The sequence below is a fragment of the Mus pahari genome, chromosome 20 (assembly GCF_900095145.1).
Source record: "Mus pahari chromosome 20, PAHARI_EIJ_v1.1, whole genome shotgun sequence".
Classification (NCBI taxonomy): domain Eukaryota; kingdom Metazoa; phylum Chordata; class Mammalia; order Rodentia; family Muridae; genus Mus; species Mus pahari.
The window spans coordinates 41,601,587-41,620,151 of record NC_034609.1 but is presented as its reverse complement, the minus strand read 5'-3'; the positions used below and the strand labels follow the sequence as shown (position 1 = coordinate 41,620,151).

The following is an 18,565-nucleotide window of genomic DNA, read 5'->3' as shown; positions in this document are numbered from 1 at the left end:
TTGTCACTCTTACAGAGGATGGGGGATCAGTTCCCAGCACCCACACCAGGAACCACACAACCCACCTGTTTCTCCAGCTCCAGGAGTTGTAATGCCCTGTGCCCTCCCCCAGATACATGCATGCGTGTGGTGCACATAAATCCAGACAGGCACCCACATACATTCATAAAAATTATAAATATTTAGACTGCATCATGTCCCTTTGGAAGACTTGTGTTTGGGTCCCAGCTCTCATATCTAGCAGTTTATAAACAATGTAACTCCACCTCCAGGGTGTTTCAATGCATACACATGCGCGCGCGCGCGCACACACACACACACACACACACATGCACATAATTCAAAATAAAATAAATCTTAGTGTTGCAACAGCCATTCAGAAAATCTCCTGGTGTCTATTAAAACCAGGCACCAGAAGACACCATTTAGGAGAGTGAGAGGGGGAGGGGGGTACAGGGCACAAGGCACCACAACTAAGAGGAGGAGGGAAAACTTCCCTTCTGCATCTGGCTTTCTATCCTTCATTGCCAAGGTCTCTGCCCAGGCTTTGACAGTCCCGAGAAATCAGTCATTAGCTCTACTACATCTGCCATTATTATTCTCTTCATCATGCTCACACCTCGGGCCATCTCATTTACATAATGAGAAAGAGAATCTACTGGAGAAGACGGGTGTGTGTTGAGTGTCACCAGCCTGCCTTGTTAGTTGATATAGTAAATAACAGTTGCGTCCCAGGCTGCGGCTCTGGGGGATGTTCTGTTCATTTTGGTTATCATCTTGTTTTCCCCAATTCTGTTGTGGAGCTTTTCATAGAACCATTCAGAGACGTAGGCATTATTTCATGGTGCTTTAGCCTCGATGTTGCTGGGAGATAGATGTGACCAATCAGCCCTCCAGCTGAGTGGTGCTGGCTGGACCCACTGCTTTCTGTGCATTTTGACCCGAGAGTGTTTTCACAAACTCACCTGTGGGTGGGCTCAGATTTTTCCTCTACCCGGCAGTTTTGTATATCATTCGACACTAAAAGCTCTGGGCTTTAGTGAGACAACATTTGCAGGAATGGATGTAAGATGGAAATGAGGGGTTCCTTGTTCTAAAAGCAGGCAGAGTGTTTTGTCATCTCCCCCCTTTCAGCTTACTGTAGTGTTTTTATTTACTACATGAAAACCCAAAGTGTAAAGATAGACCCTCTTAGGCACCGGGAGCTCTTCCTTGTGGTTCTGCCTGGGCTGAACCCATACCTGACTTAACCTGTTCAAGTCTCATAGCTCTGGTCCATGTTGGAGGAAGGAGCTGAGACAATGGGCTGAATGAGGGAGCAGTTGGCTATATGAACCTGCCCTGGGAAAGCAGGTTCGCCCAGGATATGAAGCTACAGACTCCAGCTCATACATCACTGGTCCACTAGACTTCATGGGTAGAACACTCTTTAAAATAATTAGGGATATCAAGTCCATGACCGCCGAACACGAATGCTATAAATACAGATGTGTCTTGTGAGCACAGAGCATCATGCGATCTTTAGTGGACCAGATCTATGGAGCTACCCTTGACTGTAAATCTGACCTGGGTTATCTGGCAATGTGCCAGTTGACACACACCACAGGGCTCTGCATGCGACAGCATGCACTAAAGAATGCAGGTGTCAGAAAGGGAGAAGGAAGTGTAGGAAGAGGGCAGGAGTGGCAGGGATCGGACTGAAGAGAGAACTGCTCCTTGTTATCCTCCATCCCCACTAGAGTCTGCAGCTTCTATGTCTAAATGAAAAAAAAAAAAAAAAAAAAGCATTCAAAGGCAGTTGTTTTAAGTGACCGGCCACAGCATTAAAAGCGCTCGCTAAATATTTACAAAATATACGCGCTCGGCCGTAACCCAAGTGTGGGCTCGAAAGTCGTTGCCTCTGCTTTGGGAAAGAAGAGGAAACTTAAGCCAAGCTCTTGATTTGAGATGGTAACAAGCTCCAGGCAGACTTGGGAGAGACTCATCCATGCTGTTCTGTCCAACACACCCACTGGCCGGAAGCAGTCTGCCAGGTTTCTTTTTCTTTCTTTTCATTATCACAAAAGCAAAAGTATGTCATGTAAAGTCTTCGCTCTCTGCCTGAGTCCTCCTTAAGACAACAGTGAGAGAGGAAATGAGCCCAGCTTTCAGGCAATTCCTGGGCAGCAGCTCCAGTTTCCCACTGGGTCATTAGAGTATAGGCTGCAGACTGGAAGTGCTTCCGTCTTCTTCTATAGAGTCCGTGAGAGGAAAATCCAGCGAGATTCCCCAGGAACAAAGAGAACACAATAAAAATGTAAGATACAATTGGGGTCTGGCAGTAATACACCCTCGGGCCAAGATCTGTGAGGCTGGCTTTCCAAAAACAGATTAAAGTACAGACATCCTTCCTGGATGTCCAGGAAAGTTCTGGTCAGTTAGATCAAGACGCAGCTTGTTTACTTAGCAAGAAAGATATTCTTATTTCTGGCCAGAGATCCCCTTACCATCTGCTTCCTGATTTATGTCTACCACTATCCACCAAACACTGATGCTTGGGGGAATTACTCTCCACTTACCCTGTGTAACTCCAGCTTCCAGAACTCACACAGGCCCAGATAGTTAATGTAAGTACCGCCTTTGAGCGCAACACTTCCACAGACAGTTGGCTGAAGGGGGTTGTTGAGAATTCTTAATCCAAGGATATACCTACCATGATGCCTAATTTGGAGGCTGGCAACATTACTCCCATGTGACCATCCGTCAACCTACCAAACATTCATTCTTATAGTTATATCAACCATGAGCTTCCATGAATCTACCTGTATGTGTCTATTGGTGCAGAAATGAGGGGATGGGGGAATGATGACAAAGGAGTGGAAAGGAAGAGATTTTTGTCAAGCCTTTGCTTACATACAAAATAGTCTAATGTATTAAATTTAATAAAGATGTGCTCTATCTGCTGGGTTGGAGTTACACTCTAGATCGTCCATGTAGAATGGCCTGACATTGGACTTGAAGAACAGAGACATTGGCGCTCAACAAAGACATCTGAAGTCTGCATAGGACTCACAGCAGGTTGGCACAGAGACAGAATTGGCTATTGTCATTCTACTTCCTGGAAACTCTCTGGGTGGCTGGTTTGTTACACAACAATGGACCTGTGTGCCTCTGTCCTGTGCACTGTTCAGTCCATTTGGAGTGGTCTCTTTCATCTGTCCCTTATTTGTCTCTTGGCAGCTATGCCCCACTGCTGACTCATTGTGAGGTCACAATCCAAGGGAAACAAAACAACAAAACCCACAGAAGCCCCGACTTTGATTCACATCAAATCAAAGTTCAACTCTCAGAACTGCCTCTCCACTCATGACCACGGAGAGATTACTCAGAGCCCATTTTCACTGACAAATTGCACACACAATTAAGGGCAGGAACCATCATCTTGTCCTGGGAGTCAGAAGAAAAGGAGCCAACCACGCTCTACTTAGTGAATTCATTGCCTCGTGTGGCAAAGGCCTCTTCTGAATTGGAACATGGATAGGCTACAATAATGAGAGTCATTTCCTGCAGACTGTGAATCCAGTCTCTTTTCTTAGCAGATGTACGTCACACTGTGGAGAAGCAGCCAGGCCTTTGGCAGAGTCCATAGCTGTGACATTAAAAAAAGCCAGTGAGTCACATAGGACAGTCCAGCTTCTGGGTCAGATGGCAGTGGGGGGATGGCATTAAGGAGGACACACAAGACTTTTCCTCCAGACTTTTCTACACTGAGAAATACTTGAAAAGTCAGCAGACCCGATGATATAGTAAAGTGTTTGCTGTGCACGATGAAGACCTAAGTTCAAATCCCCAGCAACTGTATTTTAAAACTGCTGAGCATACACCACACACACAGCTGTCACCCCAACCCTGGGGAGGCAGAGACATGGGGATCCCTGAGACTTGTTGGACAACCAGACTAGCCAAATCAGCCATCTTCAGGTATCATGAGAGAGATTCTCTTTCTCCCCACCCCTACAATAAAAGTTGGATGGCTCTGGAGTGACAATACACAACAATGAACTTTGGTTTCTACTTTCATCTCTATGAGCACACACATATGTTCTCTCTCTCTCTCTCTTTCTCTCTCTCTCTCTCTCACACACACACTCACACACGTACACACTTTTCCACACACGACACCACTATACAGATACACCACACACGTATACATATACACATTTACTTGCCCCTACATACTACATATATATGCACACATACTACACACACACACACACCCCAGCACACACATGGAATATTCTCAGTTGCAGCCTCTTGGAGAGGGAATCCAAGTTGAAAAGGCAATCATAATGGATTTTAGGACACCGATCTTGCTGCTAATTCCTAAGGTCCCAGAGTAGACATAATTCATATATTCACACCATGCAGATATTCAAAAATATGAAAATATCTTAGAGAAACTAGTTTATAAATGGACTCAAAACCTCCAAGGTTTCTGTTTAAACAACAAAGCCCTTTCTTTTAGCACAGAGGCAATGATTCTCAAACTCTTAACCCACAGCGTTACCAGGGAGACTTGTTAAACAGTCCTGCTTTCCAGCATATCTGGGGCTATGAGTCTGGGAGAATATGGACGATTTACATTTCTGACAGATTTTCAGGACTTCCTAATCTAGGGACCCTGCTTTGAAAACCACTCTGCCAAAAAAATAAATACTTCCTTCCGTTGCACACACATCCCTTTCCTTCCCCCATGTAATGCATATGGAGAAAGCAGAAATAACTGAGGAGGGAGTCCTCTAACCCTGCTGTCTAACAAACAGATCTCCTGGGGAACTTGTTAAATTTTAATCCCAACTCAAGAGGCATTGAGTGGGGTCTGAGACCATGTTTTTCTGTCCATACCCAAGTAAGTGTGGCTGCTGCTCTCGGACCATGGAGTCCTTCCTCAGCTATCATCTGAGGGTCACTCTTTCACGGTACGCATGATATTTCATTCTGCTCAAGCAGCCCCCACTGCAAGCTGAGCACCTTGTCTAGAGGGAGCAGGTTTTAAATTCCAAAACAATTACATTAGATTGGAAGGTCCTTTGCATAGAGGAAGGTTATATGTTGGGCTACAGATATAGCTCAGTGGAAGAGTCCTTATCTAGTATGCACAGAGCCCTGGGCTCTGTCCACAGAGCTGCATAAAACTGGGTATGGTGACACACACCTGTAATCTTGTCACTTGGAAGGTTGAAGTGGGTAGGAGTTCAAGGTGATCCATATGTACATAGAAAGTCTGAGCCTAATCTGGGATATATAAGACCATATATAAATAAATAAATAAATAAATAATAGATAATAAAAATAAATAAATAATAGATGATAGATAGATGAAGATAGTTATGTGAATGTAGCAATTCAACATATTCCTAGCATCTATTATTAATGTCTTCACAGCAGAGTTTTTATCATCAGAGATATAAAAATAAAAGTGCCAGGCTGGCCCTAAACACAACAGCTACTCCTTACAGGCTTTAATTCAAGCACTTGGGCGGCAAAGACAGGTGGATCTCTGCGAGTTTGAGGCCAGCATGGTCTACATAGTGAGTTTCAAGACAGCCATTGATATAGAGAAAGACTCTGTCTCAAAAAAAAAATAAATAAATAAACAAAACCAAAAGTGCCAAATTACAAAAAGTAGTCTTATTGATTGTATGTGAAGTCAAGCTGTGGGTTGGATGGGGGGGTGGAGATGAGGATGGAGAGATGATGGATAGATCCATGAGGATAGATGAGTAGATGGGTGAGATGATTGATAGATAGATAGATAGATAGATAGATAGATAGATAGATAGATAGATAGATAGATAGATACATGATAGATGATAAATTGATAGATGATAGATGCTTGGTTGATTGATAGATAGATAATAGCTAGATGATTGATGGATAACAGATTGGTACCATAGAGTTAGATAGTTGATAGGAACATAGATGATAGATCACTGATGGACAGATATGCATGCATTCTTGAGTAAACTCATCTCTTTAGATTAGTGAACTGATTTTATTGAGTCACTCTCTTAGTCCTTTAAATAAAATATTATTCAATAGGGCAACTTTATTCACAAGTGAAAATTTGCAATTAATTATTAGTGTGAAAAGTGGGGGGGAGTTTGATCCTTATTTTCAGCAGCCAGTTTGAGAAGAAACCCGAATTCCTGAGGTCTTTTGTTTTTGTTTTTGTTTGTTTTTGTTTTGTCTGTTTTGGCTACCAATGATGAGGGGACATTCTTTACTTTCGGTGATGCAAGCTCTCTAGAATCATCCACATTTTAAAGAATATGTCAAAGTACTATCCTGTCATAGTTTCCATGTCAACTTGACACACTGAGAAAGGGGAACCTCGGCTGAGGAACGGCTTCCATCATATTGGCCTGTGCCTATATTAGTAGGGAGCCTTTTCTCAATTGTTAACTGAGGTAGGATAGCCCAGCCCACTGTGGGCGGTACCATTCTTACTCAGGTGGCCTGGGTGAGACTGGGAGTGAGCCAGTAAGCAGCTTTCTTTCATAGCTCCTCCCTCTGCTCCTGCTTGAGTTCCTTCCCTGACCTCCCTCAACACTGATCTGTAACTGGTCTGTAAGATGAAATAAACTTGTTTCTCCCAGCCCCACTTCCTGTTTACCTTTTGCTTCCTGAGGGAGGTTTTGAACATGGTATTTCATCACAGGAACAAAAATGCAAACTCTAGCACATTCAATATTCAGATAATTGAAGAATATGGACACACGTACATATTCATATATGTACACGTATATGGATGAATAGATGATTGTGTAAATAGATAATACCTTTATGTGTCACCAGTTGCTTTAAGAACAGTTAATGCTGAATAATGTAATTAAGCCTGTGAGTGGATACACTTTGATGGTATTATCAAATGTTTCTATGGTTTGGAGGAAGAAGTTGGCAATCTGTGAGCATGAGAAACCCAACAGTTGCTAACTGACTTGGCAACCTTACCTTGCAAAATTACTTTCTGGAAATAAAACAAGACAAGACTGCACTGGAACCTCTCAGCTTCCCACTCCAAAAGAACTGGGGAGCAAGAAGAGATTTTCTTTGTAAACTGGGAATGGCTACTTACATGAGGATTTATTAATGTATCTAGGTGTCACTGTATTTGTGAAGATGGCATTCCAAAGGCCTGTGCACAGAGCAGATGCTGGTGAGAGGTGCCAGGGATAGTCCTCAAGAGCACCATAGAGAACACCCCAACAAAGGAGTCAGAACTGTGGCTCCACCAGGGAAGTCATGTTATGGACAAACACCACCTGCGGCTTCCATTTCTAGGTTCTGTGGAAGGCAGAGGTTCTGGGGCTGGAGGGCTAATTCTGCAGCTAAGAGTGCTTGCTGTTCTTGCAGAGGGCCTGAGTTCAAATCCTAATACCCATGCCAGGTGGGCTCACAGCTGCCTGTAACTCCAGTTCCTGGGGATCCCATGCCCTCTTCTGGCCTCCATTGACATTGCATGCACATGTGCACACACACACACACACACACACACACACACTAAATCTTTTGAAAGTAAGATAATTTGGACTCTCCCCCTTTGCAGTGGTCTACTAGCAGACCTATTGTATTTTTTTAATCTTAAAATTTTTCTTTTTCGTTGTTCTCTGTCCTTACCCAGCATTGTCAATGAGATACAGAGCTACTGGGGATCTTGTAAGACATTCCTGTTTGGGGGACAAGAGTTCACAGTGGCTTCTCCTTGTTTACAGTCAAATATCCAGTGAGGGAATCTTAGGTGGGTAAAGGGTTTAGTTTGGGCTTAGAAAACAAGGAGAAATGGCCCAGGAGTGTAGGGGTGGCTAATCGCATTGTGCCCACCTCAGAAAACAGGAAGTGGGGCTGGACTATCAAAATCAAGGCTGACCTCTAGGAACCCATTAGGTTTCACCTCCTAAAGGTTTCACCACCTTCCAAAACAGCAGCAGCTGCAGCTGCGGACCATGTGCTCAGACATGTGGCTCTATGAGGAACATTTCACACTCATACCACAGAGAAGTGATGCAATCATATGTTCCTACACAGTGCCATTTACAGCCTCTGTACCTTGGGCAAGTGGCCTGGGAAGCCTATGCCTCAGTTTCCTCTTCAATACCATAAGGAGATAAATGCCCATAAAATGGAGTATAAAGTATTCAGAGGCATTTATCCATACAGGCAGTGCTCAATTGCAGCCATTACTGCCTGTCCATCCAAGAGTCATGGGGAGGGGGAGAGTCCATTTTTCACCCTGCTGTACAGACTGAGGGAGCAAAGGATGCAATATTCTAGAAGGCAGCCAGAGATTTATGTCTGACGAGAGAGAGAGAGAGAGAGAGAGAGAGAGAGAGAGAGAGAGAGAGAGAGAGAGNGAGAGAGAGAGAGAGAGAGAGAGAGAGAGAGAGAGAGAGAGAGAGAGAGAGCGCGAGCGTAACCAGTACCACTGAGGTCAGTTCACTCTAGGTTTAGAAAAAAAAAAAATGAATGGGAGCCAGAGACGCCGTCCCAAATTCAAACTACTGCCACCCAGGGACAGAGGCTCATAGTGGTTCATTCCCTGCCGAGCAGGAAGTGTGGCTTGTGAAAAATGACTTCAAGGGGGAAGAAATTAGAGTGGAAACAGGTACCATTTTTCAGTGTTCACTATAATTACTAGTGCAACAGTCAGTCTTTGGCTTTGCCTTGGAGGTTGATGCAACTGGAAAACTGCTGCTGGATTTTGTGGAAACAGAGTGGAGAAGGGATGCCAATGTCTTCCTGTCACCTGAGCCCCTGTGAACGAGTAAGAACCTTTGCAGGAGGAGGAGGGGGGAATCCCAATTGTCAGAGACGAACGGTTCTCTTATCCCCATCGGCCTTATGAGGCATCTGGAGAGTACCAGGAAGATGGCTGTCAGTAAAGGGCTTGCCACAAAAACATGGCGACTTGAATGCAATTTTCAGAATCCACACAACAAATGCTGGGCCCGGGGTGTGGCTTCTAACCTGAGCAATGAAGAGACAGAGACAGCCAGGTCCCTGGAGATCGCTAAGCAGCAAGCCTAGCCTACTCATAATGTTCCAGTGAGATCTTACCACAAAAGACCTAGGCAGACAATGTGTGAGGAATACTCTCTGGGGCTCGCACGCACACACACACACACACACACACACACACACACACACGGACACACACGAAATGGCTGGAGAAAAACCCACACCACAAAGATGGTATCTAATTCTCTTTTGCCTGTTATTTTTCTCTAACATCTCTAAAAGGAACATTTCTCTAAAGTCTTAAAAGGTGGCTAAGGCACATGGGGTGAACACATCAATCTATGGCTAGAAGGACTTCAAAAATCTATGCCCAGATTAAGATATGCATCGGAACAGCTGGCTCTTTAAAAACAAAACCAAAACAACTATGCTGTATTTATGAATTAAAATGTTTTTCTTTTGGGAATAAGTGCAGAGGAGAGTTATGTTCTATTCAAGTTTTGGAACAGAATCTCCAGGGAAGAGTCTGAGAACATTCACACTGGAGGAATATACCACTCAACAGGTTTCTGCACACTGGAGGAATATACCACTCAACAGGTTTCTGCACACTGGAGGAATATACCACTCAACAGGTTTCTGCGTTCTTACAATTGATGCTGACCTAAGAAAAGAATTTGGGTGTGTTTTAAGTTGAATAAATGAATTAAAGATGTGTCTGTCCTTTATCTAGATAGAAAAAAATCTTATTCATGCTGGAACAATTTTCCCAAACTTTCCAAATAATGCCTTCAAAAACACACTCCATGGGCAGGAGTCCACAGTTATTAAAATGCTCACGATGGCTCAAAACTAGTTTTTTGCTCAGAAGATAAAGACACACAGCAAGAACCAGGCACTATATTTTAGATTTAAATTTTTTTTTCTTCAAAGAAGATATCTGACTTAAAAAGTGTAAACGTGGCCTGCAGAGATGGCCCAGTTAATAAAACATGCACAGTATGGGATAAGGGACAGAGTGTGGCTCCCCAGAACCCAAGCAAAACCAGCCACTGTTTATCCACGGCTGACCCACGTGGTTCTATGGACAGTTTCAACACAGTGGTCACACAGACAGTCCTGGTTAAATTGAATTGGTCAGAACCAAACCCAAAGTTCATGACTCTGCAAAAGGAACTTGTATAGAGGACCCCGAGTTCCCAGAATGGAGGGAGGTGAGAGATTCGGGAAGTGATCATCTAAATGCATACACACATGTGTGTAAATGCCGAAAGACAGATTGAATTGCATTAAAAAGGTGAGCCCAGCACCACAGATCTCTATAACCCTGGGCCCTGAGCAGGGTCAGGAGGATCCTAGAGCCCACTGGCCAGCCAGTCTAAACAGATGGAGAGCTGTCGAGTTCACTGAGAAACTGACTGAAAACTAAGATGGTATCAGTCAGTATTAGTCACTAGCCTTGACATACATGTATGCATGCACACCTACACTCACACTCACACACAGAGACACGCACACACACACACAAAGATAGAGAGACAGAGAGAGAGACAGACAGACAGACAGAGACACACAGAGAGACACACACACATACACACAAAGATAGAGAGAGACACACACAGAGAAAGACAGAGACACACAGAGACAGACGGAGACACACACAAAGAGAAAGAGACTGAGTCACACACACACAGAGACGCACCAAGAGAGAAAAGGTGATAGACATATGGCTTGGTGAATTTGCTTGTTGACATGGTAGAGATTTTAATACTTCTATAATAAAAATGTAATACTCTCTTATGTATTTTTTAATAAATGTGTAATTAGTAATTTTACTTCCCTAAAACTTACATGACATCACTCATACTTCACTTCAGTGTGTGCTGGAATTAGGCCAATCAATTTATTTTTAATGGACTAGAGGAGAAATTCTCAGCATATCCTTGAGACTTCTGGTTTGCCACCAGCCTTTACTCCGTGAGTGATGGATGGTTTCTGTTTTTAAAAATGGCATTTGTTGTGATATAATTTAAATTACTTTTCTGCCAGGAGCATGCGTTCTGCAGAGTTACAATTATGCGAAGGGAAATTACAAATCATATTCCTGCTTTATCTTCTTTTACAGTCCTCGTTGCAGCTACTTTTGCTCAGGTACAATTAGGTTAGAGAAAACAAGACGCTGTGTGTATATTAAGAACAATTCTACAGGGAGAATTCATTTTGGCTCTTGGTTAATTACAAGAGAAAAAAATGGAAGCCAATCTGAGAAAAAGCAATACTTGGGGTTCAGAAGTAACAAGACTCCCAGGTAAAGCACTGAGCCCGATCAATAATGTAGAGTTTCTACAACCCCACTTAACAATACAAGTCATTCTACAGCAACTGCATGTTTAAAAGAAATGCCCTTAGATCTACTATAAATGGTATGTATGCTTATTGTAAAATAGTTAGAATATAAACAAGACACAAAAATAAATGAAGACCACACCTACCCTGGATGCAGTGAAGCCAGACATTGTCATGGGTAATATTTTGCTGTATTTCCATCAAGTCCGTAAATAGTAATAGTTTATTCACTTTTATGAAATTAGTATCATACTGTAGCTTCCGATTCATAGATTCCTATTTTATTGTGTGTGTTTGTGTGTGTGTGCGTGCGTGTGTGTGTGTGTGTGTGTGTGTGTGAAAGTGAGTATAGGTGCCCACAGAGGCCAGAAGAGGGAGTCAGATGCCTTGGATCTGGAGTTATAGGCAGGTGTGAGTCACCTGACTACCTCCCAGGGGTGCTGGGAAGCAAACAGAGGCCTCTTGGGGGGCATCAAGTGCTTTAGAAAGATCAAGAGTGTGGAGGCAGGAGAATTGTCTTAAGTTTAAAGTCAGCCTGGGCTGTATAATACGTTCCAAACAACTTTATAATATGAGACCATGCCACAATCAGGGGCAGGAGGTAAAGAGAGAATAGTTAATATGGAAAATATTGCTGAGCCCTCTCGCCAGCCCCCAAACTTTCTGGTTTATGATCTGATTCTTCATTGGAAAATATAACACGGTCAGGTTTCTGCCATTGTATCAACTGCAGATTCTTTGCCAAAAGTTCCTACCTACACCATGATTTATCTCACCCATCACGGCTCTAAGAAACGCAGAAGGTTTCCATTCTCCCAATTACAAATGAAGTTCCAATCAATAAACCTATGAGAATTTTTTTCCCCACATCTTTATTTCACTTGATGAATCATTTAAAATCAAATTTCTGGGCCAGCACACATGAATTTTCTGAAGTATTTGTGAAAGATGTGATAGGAATGTCTAGAGCCTGTGTTGGAGAGAGAGAGAGAGAGAGAGAGAGAGAGAGAGAGAGAGAGAGAGAGAGAGAGAAAGAATATGAGTATGTGTTTGTGTATGGGGTTAGGGTCATGGTGTGTGGCTTATATCTAGGGCCTAATGCATGCGAGGTAAACATCAGTCACTGAGCTATAATCGCCTCAGCCCCAACTTCGTCAGTTAAAAGAAACATACAATTTGTGACCTAAACAGTGAAAATGGCATCTCCTATAATTTATGTTTTCTTTAGTCATGGAATCAAACCTACCTGCCTGGTCTATAGCTACTTTCCATATTAACTATTCTCTCTCTACCTCCCGCCCCTGATTGTGGCATGGTCTCATATTATAGATCAAAGTTGTTTGGAACATACTATACAGCCCAGGCTGACTTTAAAACTTAAGACAATTCCCCTGTCTCGGCACTCTTGATCTTTCTAAAGCACTTACTTTAAACATGTCCAGTTGAATCCAGCCACCCTGCTTCAAAGCTGCCTCACTACCTGCGCAAAGATCAGGATAAGTATGGCAAATGAATGTGCATCCCATCTTCCTTCGAGGACCAGAAAGACACACATGGGAATGGCTAATCCCAATCTATTCTTTAAGCGTTCTGTGGATGTCTGTACATCTTGCCCAAAACTGCAAAGGCAAGAAGGAAACTTCCCAGGGACCAGGGTGGACAGCGAGAAGCTGGAGCTGGGCCCTACAGACAAACCCACCAGACAAGGGGAGGGGGGAGAGAGGAAAGAACTTCCCACAAACAAAGTAGTGCCTCTTGGGACAGAACTATGACTCAGGGACAGCTGAAGGAGAAGATGATACACCCTGAAGGATATTGTGAAAGCTACCAAGGGTCTGAGGGAGATCGGTTACAGCGGGAGAGCTGGCGGCCTATTTCTGTGAAGGGCATAAGCACAGTAAGCTTGGGCTTTTGTTAAGTGGAGGGAAGGAAGGAAAACAGCATCCGGAGCATTTGGGGAAGCAAAACTGAAAGAGGTGTGCACACATAAACATGAACGTGTGTCAGGCCCACGGCAGCTAAAAACACTGGGCTTAGTGTATTTCATGGAGTGTGAAGTATCTACTTATAAAAACATAGGCCCAGGAGAAGGCAGTCTGTTTGAAGAGCTGTTCTGTAAAGAGCCCTAAAGCCATGCTGGTGTTATGAGATACATTGTTTCTCCCAGTGTTTGCCATTCCCATACCTAACTCTTTGTCATATGACTTAGTAGCTCTGGCAATCAGAATGGGTTCATAGCAATGATGGCTTGACTACAAGCCCATCACTGGCCAAGGGTTTGACTACAAGCCCATCACTGGCCAAGGGTTTGAATACAAGCCTATCATTGGCCAATGATTTGGTATGACTGGGCCCCATCTCTAAAATCCAAAAAGTGTTTTGTGTTTCCGTATTTATCAGTTGGAAAAACTGTAATCTCCTCTAGCAATGTGGTGTCTCTCCAAAAGACTGGTACAGTCACAGTTCTGAACTGAACACAACTTACAATCTGAAGCTAAACCGGCTAGGCCCAACCTAAATCAGTCAACTCCTCAGCCGCTGAGCTAGCTGGGTTTTGTTTCGTTTTGTTTTTTTGAGTTAGGGTATCCTTGTTATACATCATTATCATCTAAAAGTCAATGGATATACTGATATATTCCATTCCATTCCTAGATACAGTTGTGATTATATAAATACACTTCAAAAGAAATTTGGTTAGACCAATACCCTGTTTACAATCCAGAAAGCAGGGTCCGAGAACTAAAATATGCAAAGACAACGTGAAGTCCAGGTCTTCATACTGCAGAGTCACCTCATCAGCTGCAGCTATAGATGGATTCCCAATCAGTAGGAACACACTCGCATTCCACAGAAGAAATCAACCAGCCCAACTGGAGAGAGAGGTTAAGAGCCCCGTCTGCTCTTGCAGAGGACCTGGGTTCCATCGTCAGCACCTGTGTGGCAGCTCACAACCATCTGTAAGTCCGGTTCCAAGGATTTGCTTTGGGCCCATGTGGGAACCAGGCACACAGGTAGCAGCACACTTATATGCAGGCAGGCAAAGCATTCATAAAAATAAATAATTTTTTTAAAGAAATCAGCTAAGAAGTCAACGGGGCTGATAGGCATTTTAATGAAGTGTTCTAATAGATGTGAACTGAACTCTCTGTTAGAACAAGAACATTTTCGTCCCCGTAGCCTTCTCCCGGTGTGTTGTGGGCAGGCGGTAACTTACTGAGTGGCGTGTAGGATTTTTAATCTGGTTGCTACAGGCCCCCTCATTCTGCTCATTAAGATAAAGAAAGGTTTGTCAGGAAAATAGTCTATTAGGTGGTAATTTTCTTTCACATGCAAATTAGGGAATAATTAGTTTGACTATCAGGAGATGTAGAATCTGTGTGTTTGACATATTTTCATATGTAGTCAACACCAAAAGTTCAAGTATCTTTTCAGGGAAGAGAAAGGTTCTTTGAAAGTAAAAGCAGATTCAAACAATATTCTGTTCTGAAAACACGCTATGCAGGTAAATACCACAGCGGCATAAATTTAGCTTTTTTTTTTAACTTGTTAATATTTTGAAAGAGCTGACAGAAGTCTGAGTCTCCCTTTCTTTCTGTAGAGACATGTGTTGTTCCAGACACCACTGAGCTGGGATTTAAACATTTCAGGTAATGAGGGGCAAATCCTGCGCCTCTTGTTAGCTTGAAGGAACACGTCTGCTTCCAACACGTTTGAAGAGAAAGAGAAACAGTTTTTATTTATGAGCCAGCTTCAGGGATGTCCTACCTTAGCGAGGGACACTTCTGCCTTCTCCCAGGTTTTTAGTTTGTTGAGACAGTTAAGGTACGTTTTGCGATGAAAACTCACAAATGTCCAAGACGCCGAGTTTGAATTTAAAAGGAAATCCTTGGTAAGAAATGTGTTATCCATTTCTCTTCTGGTCCCAGGTGCTGTGGGAGCCTTGGGTTACCAGTGCAGACATGGCCAAGTCCAGGAACCACACCACACACAACCAGTCCCATAAATAGCACAGACATGGCATCGGGAAGCCCTAGTCACAAAGATACAAATCTCTTAAGGGGGTTGACCCCAAGTTCCTGTGGAACACACGCTTTGCCAAGAAGCACAACAAGAAAGGCCTGAAGAAGATGCAGGCCAGCAATGCAAAGGCAGTGACTGTGCGCGCAGAGGCCACCAAGGCCCTTGTGAAGCCTCAGGCCATCAAGCCCAAGATGCCCAAGGGCCCAAGCCGCAAACTCAGCCACCTGGCTTTCATCGCTCACTCCAAGCTTGGGAGGTGGATTCGAATGGCCACATGTCAAAGGCTCTGCCAATCAAAGCCCAAGGTTCAAACCGAGGCAGAGGCCAAAGCTCTAGCTAAGGCCCAGGCTTCAATTCCAGCCCAGGCTCCCAGGTGCCCAGGTCCCTGTGAAGGCCCCATAGAAAAGGCTTCTTCCATTGTGAAGCCATATGAACTGCTGTGACACACTACACTATTTGCAGAAGGCCAGTGTCCTATGCCTTTTTTATAAACAAAATTGAGGCAAGATCTGTTTTTAAAGAAAAAAGGAGAGAGAGAGAGAGAGAGAGAGAGAGAGAGAGAGAGANGTGAAGCCATATGAACTGCTGTGACACACTACACTATTTGCAGAAGGCCAGTGTCCTATGCCTTTTTTATAAACAAAATTGAGGCAAGATCTGTTATAAGAGAGAAAATGAGAGAGAGAGAGAGAGAGAGAGAGAGAGAGAGAGAGAGAGAGAGAGAGAGAGAGAGAGGTGTTACCCGCTTCAATGGGGTCTCAGGACGGGCAGCATCTTGTCACAGATGGTCTCTAGATCTGGAACTAGCTCCTCCAAATGTACCATGAGGGTACTTCACCTGAAGAGGAGTTTACAAAATCACCCCCTCTCCAGAATATTACAGTCAAATCCCACTGGGCTCGGCTATGAATAAATTGTCCCCATTTAAAGGAATAAAGTGCTATATAATTTAAACCATACTGAAAATTGAGAGAAGGGTGACTGTCATTTCAAAATAGTAGCCAATTTGGTTCACAGGTCTTCTCTTCATATAAGGATACCAGTCTGTTTCTGAAGGGCAGGAAATAATTATAAAAAATGTTTTGCTAACCACTTCTCCACTCATTTCTACAATGAACTGGTCCACCTTATAGTTTTGAAAGGTCTGGGACATGGGTGGCCTGAAAGGGGACACAGAAATTGCCGAGCTATCCACACTGCCCGCAACTCAAGGGAGAGCAGAGAAAATAATCTGTGGATAATGTCAGCCAGGGCCGTGGGTGACAAGAGGGGGTGGAAGGCACTGCCTACGTCATGAAACATGAGTGCAGACTGCGGTCTCCTACAGAATGAGGCTGAACATGTACAGAAAGGAGTGTATCCAAAGCCAAGGAAGGGGAGATGAGACCAAGGAAACAGTGGACCCCCGCGTGGAGCTGGGAACTTGAACTGTGTACCATCACGCAGGGAGTGTTTGGCTGAGTGGCAAAGTGGAATCATGATTCCTGAAGACCAGACCAACAAAAGAGTAGGAGACCTGGGCTGGCTGGCAGCTCAGTGGGAGAGCACTTTCTTAGCATTCTTGAGGCCCCAGTTTCAAATTTTACGTGGAAACACTGAAGACTGTATTTATCGGCGATTTTTATATTGCTCTGATAAAATGCCATGGCCAAAAGCAACTTAAAGACAGAAAGCATTTATTTTTTGCCTCTTGGTTCCAGAGAGAGATAGTGTCCTTGATGCTGGAAACGAGATGGTGAGGGAGTGGGGGCAGAGCTGGCTGGTCTTATTATCATCCATACCCAGGAGAGAGAGGAAGAACACAGGAAATGTAAGCTAGACTGCAAACCCTCCGAGCACCCACCCAGCCGCACACTTCCTCCGATGAAGGTTCTAAAGTTTCCATCATCTGCCCTAGAGAGCCCCACCGATGGATGGGAGAGCAAGTGGTTAAACACATGAGCCTATGAGGGATCTCTCTCACTCAAACCACCCAAAGCCCTTACAAACTGAGCAACACTAAGCAGAAGGAACCTAGTCAGTGGTCTCAGGATTCCCGGCCTCACAAAACTGAAATGGGAACAGTCGTGGAAGTCCGTCCCAAACCAGACACTGCTTCTGTGGGCTCACTGGTGACCAAGTCACCATATAGCAGTGCTCGGCGGTGCCTACTTTCAGGTTTCTGAAATCATCTGTCTTTGCTGAGTGAATAGCCTTTGTCTTTAAAATCCATAAAATCCAGTCTTTTTTTTTTTTTTAAATTCCTGTCCTTCCGCCCCACCCCCACCCCCTATTCCTGGGAATTGAACCTAGAGCCTTGTGCACCTAGCCAGGTACTCTGCTACTGAGTTACAACCCAGATCACTTCCTACTTTTTCTTTTGAGACAAAGTCTCACTAAGTTGTTCAGGCTGGCCTCAAACCTGCAATCCCTGCTCTTCCACTTCCGGCCTCTTGAGTGCTGCCAGTATTATAGGCCTGGCTTAGGGCCCAATTCTAAATACTACTTCTTTTGATTAAATGAGGTGCGTACCTCTAGTGTTCATCACACCCTGGGGTAAGGCTCCACCAAAGAAGGAGAAACAAAACAATGTTTCTAGATTCTAACCAGTCTCTGAGACTAGGAAAAAGGCAGAGAACAAAACCACAGTGTGGCTGCCTCGGTGCCAAAACTCAGCACAATTCATTTCCTATGCACTTCAGGTTTTTGCCTGAGCGACTCCCATTGGTTCTCCATTTCCTCCTGCGGGTTTTCCCAGGGCCAGACTGACCAGCTCTGCTGAATTCAAATGAGCAGAGAAACCTCTAAATCAGGCTGGGGAGCACCCGAGTTGGGTTTTTCTCATTCTGTCAATCTCAAGTAAATAGCCAAGCCAATCACGTTGTAAGCGGAGCCTGTAAGTCTTTACTGGTTGCTGGAAACCCAAGTTAAAAAGGCAACTTGCTGAAGGGTCATTCCCCACCTCCTGTGTAATCTCATGCACAGGCAGATGCGCACGCGCGAACACACACACACACACACACACACACACACACACACACACACACACACACCAGCCCCCAGGCAAATAGCTTTCTCTGGCAGCACTGCTCTGTTCAGCCCAGGAGGGAATTTGATAAAGTGCATTACTGGGCAGCAACATTGTGGTCTCAGCTTCCGTCAGATCACAGTGGGTAATGAAGTTGGAATCCATCTATACCTTCCATTTTACCCCACAGGGTTC

General features: G+C 44.0%; 1 protein-coding gene and 1 pseudogene across 1 annotated transcript in view; one reads left to right on the top strand and one right to left on the bottom strand.

Annotated features, from left to right (window-relative positions):
• The window catches only part of Cdh13 (cadherin 13), a 1,027,905-nt gene that overhangs the window by 912,169 nt on the left and 97,171 nt on the right, over window positions 1–18,565 (bottom strand). The window lies entirely within an intron of this gene.
• On the top strand, window positions 15,303–15,806 carry LOC110337760 (annotated as a pseudogene).